Source organism: Citrus clementina, unplaced genomic scaffold (genome assembly GCF_000493195.1).
Source record: "Citrus clementina cultivar Clemenules unplaced genomic scaffold, Citrus_clementina_v1.0 scaffold_4, whole genome shotgun sequence".
Taxonomy (NCBI): Eukaryota; Viridiplantae; Streptophyta; class Magnoliopsida; order Sapindales; family Rutaceae; genus Citrus; species Citrus x clementina.
Genome location: NW_006262274.1, coordinates 19148526 through 19154812, shown reverse-complemented (window position 1 = coordinate 19154812; position 6287 = coordinate 19148526).

Sequence of the window (6287 nt, the reverse complement as noted above, 5' to 3'; positions counted from 1 at the left end):
TATTGAATCCCGCATGGCTCATCCAAGATCTAACCAAACTAGTCTGTTCTGAATTAATTTCATATTTGCATTGTGTGTCAGCACCAGTAGAATAAGGAAATATATTTTATTTGCAGTTAAATATGCATTCTCTTGTAGCAATAGAAACTGTCAGCTGGCAGTTTGCTTACAAATGAGACGACTAAAAGACTCTGATTGGTGATTGCCAGCCAATGTGAGTTGCAAAGTAAAAAGAAAAAAAAAATGCAGAAGTTTGAGTTTAACGTATTCATTTCATACAAGTTAGGGCCAACACGTTTGCAGGCTATGTCATGGCGCATGGGCATAAAACTTTAATGAAAAAAGATGGCAAATTGCCTTCCAACTCTATGACAAGGACTATACAAATTAGTGGCTTGTCTCCGAAGCAAGACAATGATTTGAGCAAATATATTACTAGTAAGAATTAGATACCAACTTGGATAAAACTATAGCAAGTAAGAATTAGATACAGTGAGAATGAAGTGGATCCATGCAAGGAAATTGCAGTTGAAGAATAATGTTTGATCGTTAGCTTAACAGTTCGGTTCAGTCGGCACATCCAAAATTATACAATCCAGTACTGTACGGAACAGTCTTGGTTGCATCTTCTGATGAACTGAGGATGTCAGCTCAAGCGGCACTATGCAGCTAGCTTGAGGTTCAAGACAACAGCTGCTTATTCAATCAACTAAATGTTTCTTTGTAAGTACTGGTGAATTCTAACATTTACATGACACACTAGAGTATCACAGAATGTTCCCCTTATTGGCTTCAATTACATCTAAAATGACTTACAAACTTTATCTATCCGATGAATGATTCATCTCAACTCGGAAGGATGGACAGGTAATCTCTACAAGTAACTGATCTCAAGAAATTAAATCCAGCTCTAAACTTAAGAATCCAAAACTTTTGCCTATATATATATATATATATACATATATGTATGTATGTATGTGTATGTGTATGTGTATGTATGTACTATTTAATAGATAAGCAAACAATTTCTTCAACACTCTATGCCGACGATGATCCCTATTATAATCCTTAAAAGTAACTAAACAAATATTCTTTCCATCACCAAACACCAATTAATCATAAAACCCAAGAAAAAAGGGAGTTGGTTGGTAGTTGAAAGAGAAAAGAGAATCTACTAGGTGTCTGTTTAGGGGTAAATTTAGAAGGATATGTTTAGACCAGTAAATGAATGACACATACACAATTATAAGAGCAAAATAAACTAAATACTTGGAGCAATATAAAGATGCTATTTGGAAGAATTTACTACACTGAATGGGTTTAGAAAATCAAGGGTTAAACTTGGACACATCAAGATATTTATAAGAATGAATAAACCTAGTATGAAAGAAATATTATCGTCATTCTTCTCTCAATAGAGCACGTAACTTTAAAAGCATTCTCTCATTTTAACCTAAAGATAATATCTAAGTCTAACTTTTATACATTGTCCTTATTTAGGGCTCTCACTCACTTTCTTCTCCCCTTTCTCTCTATTTTCTCATCTTTTAGATCATTACCCATTTCTTCACTTTTGGAAAACCATTTTCTATTCTCTATCTTCATCATCCTCTATATCTTTATTCACATCCTCATCTTCATCAACACCAAGTATCTCTATATAACTATCTAGCTTATGTTATTCATTTTGAATAATGTAAAATTTCATGTAATCTCTCTATATTTAGTGAATTGGGGACGACTTGCTTTCTGTGGACATAGAGCAAAGGTCGAACCACGTAAATATCATGTATTCTTTTTATTTATGTTTATTTTACTATATTTTTAATTTGAGGTCAATATTGTATTTCACGTATGTGTTTACTGGAGTTACCCCAGTTACACTAAGTATTTTGTGAGACCTCTTGAGATATCTTCCGTATATGCCTGACCTAATCCTAAGCAAATATTATTCCTCTATATCGACTCCCTAAATTAACTTTTACAGGACTCCATTGAGATCTCTTTATTATTCACCATAAGGTTGGCAAAAAAGCTTGGGCTGGCTCGACCTAGACCCATGGGCTTTAAGCCCGGCATAAAATCATGGATAAGGGCTCACAAAATGCAAAGCCCATATATAATGGGCACAGTTAAGGGCCTTTAAGTCCAGGCTTTAAACTATATAATCTGTTGCATGTGTGTGTGTGGGGTGTGTGTGTAAGAAAAAGGTTGTATAATATATTAAAAAAACTCACTCATCAACTACTTTGACTGTTCTTTGCCTCTCTTACATGAATCACACTGGCAACCAATAGTTGCACATTCATTGCCACACACCCAACCAACAATTACAGCCACCACCACTCACCGATCGACACAGCCACGCAAGCCCAATATGCAAGCAACAATAACCCAGTAGCACCACATGCACGACACATCAACAACCGCTCAAACCTGCACGATGTAGCAGCAGCAACCACCCGAACTAGTGCCCACACAATCCAAACCAGCAAACCATCACCAACTCCACCTCAAGAAAGCTTTAAATTTTTTTAATTGTAGAAATTCTTAGAAATATTGTAGAATTTCAAATATCTATCAAATATATGTCGAATTATTATAACAATTTTGTGTTGTAGAATTTTATAAGATTATGGTTCAAAAAATGTTGTGTATTGTCAGAAAAATATTATGAGATTATGATGTAAGTAATATTCTTTATTATTAGAAGAATATTATGAGATTATGGTGTAGAAAATGTTTTGCATTATTTGAAATTCTTTTATACTATAGAACTTTTTTATATGATCTAAAAATTTAGAACAAGTTGACAGGTTTGGTGGTATAATTACATTAATCTAATATCTTATCTCATTTAATTTTGTATAGGATTATAATGGAAAATGCTTTTGAATCTTCTATTTTGCCTTCGAATCCACCTGGGAAGTCAGAAAATGTTCAAGGAGAAATAAGAGTGACCAAAAAAGAAAACATAGGGCTATCTCAAATTGATGAGACCATTTCATAAAGATAAACGTCAGTGGGGTAGCAAGGCAAATTGCAATCATTGTGGAACAATTCTTACTTGTGGATCAGGAACCAGTCACTTGAATAGACACGCTAGACAAATTCATGGTTTTCATCAGGTGACAATTAAAGAGGTTCTTGAGAATAAACAACACTTGTTGAAGAAAGAAAATGGTGAGCTTGGAATTTAAAATTTTAATCCATTGGTTGCCCCTAAAAAACTTACAACAGTTTGTTAAAGCATCAGCTTCCTCTTAGGTTTGTGGAGCATAATGCATTTAGAGATTTTGTTGATTATTGCAAACTATTGGTGAAGCCTATGTCTAAAAATACTTTAAAGAATAAGATCTTTAAGCTATATAATGTTGAAAAGGTGAAGGTAATGAATTTATTAGAGATTAATGATAGTAGGGTGGCAATTACTATAAACATTTGGACCACTACTAATAAAAAGAAATGTTGTATGGTTGTTACGGGACATTTGTTGGAGATTAATAACAGTATGGTGGCAATTACTATAGTCAACTGAGTCAATGATATTGGGTGGCAAGTTCTTTTATATGAGATGTGTGGCTCATATTTTGAATCTAATTGTGAAAGATTGATTGTCAATGATCGAGAGTGATGTTGCACGTGTTAGAGACAGTGTGTTTTATTGGAGATTGTCGCCACCAAAATAGGTGGAAAAGTTTGAGTTGACTACACATCAATTTTAGATAACGGACGTGAAAAAGTTGAGCTTAATTGTCCAACTATAGGGAATTCTACTTTTGTTATGCTTGAACTTGTAGTGAAGTACAAAAATGATTTTTTTCAACTGCAGACACTTGAACCATAATAAAGTATTTTCCTAGTAGTGAGGAATGAGAGTGAGCTAAGTAGATATGAGATTATTTAAGGCATTTTTCAAGGTTGACTGAGATGTTTTCGAGTACAACATGCCCCGCTACTACTATATTTTTTTTCTATTAGTTTGTAAAATGAGGATTGCATTAAAGGGGTGGAAAAGATTAGAAATTCCTACAGTTAAGAAAATGGCAGACAACATGATTGAATTTTTTTTGAAGTATTAAGAAGAGATTAGTGGGGTATTGGTCATGGCTATCATTCTAGATCCGAGATATAAGATGGTATTGGTTAATTACTATTATCCAAAGATTTATGTAGCTAGTCTTGAAAGTCAGCTTAAAAGAGTGTGTGAGTTTTGTGATGAAATGGTTAATTATTATGAGGCCAAATAGCAGACTACATCTAGACACATTAAAAGCGATCATGTGCTCTCTGCAGCATTTGTTATGGGCTAGTAGCGGTGTAGGTATAAAATAAATTATTGTTAAAATCAATTATTAATTATGTTTGCTTTAATAGTTATGTTAACACCTTTTTTTTTTTTGGTTAAGTGGAGTTCCTGAAAAAGAATTTTTTACTGAAGATGAATTGAATGATGAGGAAGAAGTTGGCCTGCAAATATTGATTTGTTTTCGATATTAGTATTTGTAATTTATTATGTTGTAATTTATTTGTAATTTATTATTTGTATTTATAATTTATTATGCTGTAATTTATTTGTAATTTATTATGTTGTATTACAAATATTTTGTGTATTGGACTATATGTATTGGATAATTAGCTTTAATTTAAGTTTTTCAATTTTACTAAAATAAGGTAAAAATTTCATGAAAGCACAAGCCCAGCCTAAGCTCGTCCAGGCCTGGCCCAAGCCAAACTTGGATGGACTTTTTAGAGGGCTTGACCTTAATTGCCAACTCTAATTCATCATACGACTACCTCAACTTACTATGTTTATTACTTTAGCTCACTGCCTAGTGTACCTCCACTAAACCACTGCCTCAGACATAAAAAAAACACACATAAAACCAAACTTAGCCCAGGCTCCCCTCAAATATAAATTTAATTGTTAGAATCAGATTTCAGGTAGATCTGGAGAGAATCACCCAATTGGTTCGAATTTAAACCACTTGCCTCAGACATCAGAAAAATACATCTAAACCCAAACTTAGCACAAGCTTCACTCAAATATAAATTTAATTATTAGAATAAGATTTGAGCTGGATCTGGTGAGAACCGCTCAATTGGTTCGAATCAGACTCTAGCAAAAATGTGGTGAAAATAGTATCAAACAAAAAGATTTTAGGCAACCAATATCTAAAGCCTCAATTTTTGTCAGCTTCCATTAATGTCAGCAATTGACATACTTACACATGGTACACAAAGACATGATCACATTGTGTATCTAATCTGACCAATTCAAAAGAAACGACTTAAACCCTATTTGGAATTGAAGTTAGACAGCTGTATCTTTTAAACTATAGTATTAAAATATTTGGTAAATATTAGTTATTGTAGATTGAAAGGTAAATTAATTTGATTTTACACTTATATGATTGAAAAATCTACTATATCTTTACTAATTTTATTCAAAGTATTATTTTAAAATTATATTTACTATATATTATTAATTTGTATTTTATATTCACAAATTTTTTCTACATCAACTACAACTTAAAACTTCAATACCTCAACACAAAAAAAAGCCATAATCATAGAGTTACAAATTAGACTACGCTACTCAACAATGGTATGATACTGATGATTTTCATTATATGCGAATGTGACTACTAAAAAACAAAGTATGAAAGAATCATGTTTAGAATCATATTATTATGTCAAGGACACGGCAACATTCCATAAATTCTCATCTCGCGGAACTTGTTTAACTTATTGGCTTGTGATATTATTCTTAATTACAATACCTTACATTAGAGTAGTTTGCTGTGAACTACCAAACAATTTGAAGCGGCGTGTCACAAATTAAGCATTTTGCGCAACAACTTGTGCGGCACTTAGACGACTTCTAACACGCAAATTGCTAAGTAAACGTAATGAACTTCTCAAACTAGCCAAGCGAAGATGCTTGTGATAATGCTAGAGAGAAGCGATAGCAATATAGCCAAATATAATTTTATTATACACCTAAAGAGAAAATTATAAGAAAGATTTTTATAAGAGTGCTTGAGAACTTGTGTGAGAGTATGTGTGTGGTGTGGTGATGAGCAAATAAGGAGGGATCACCCCTATTTATAATTGTTGGGTGCTAGGTGAGGAAGCTTCCTATCAACTTGCCAAAATACCTCCTAGGACTTAAATGCATAATTCTAAAAAATTCTAACTATTTACAAATTATAAAAGACTTTAAAATTCAGGCCAGGCTTGGTTGAACGCTAAACGCATTACGATTGACTAGTTGTGTTAGGCAG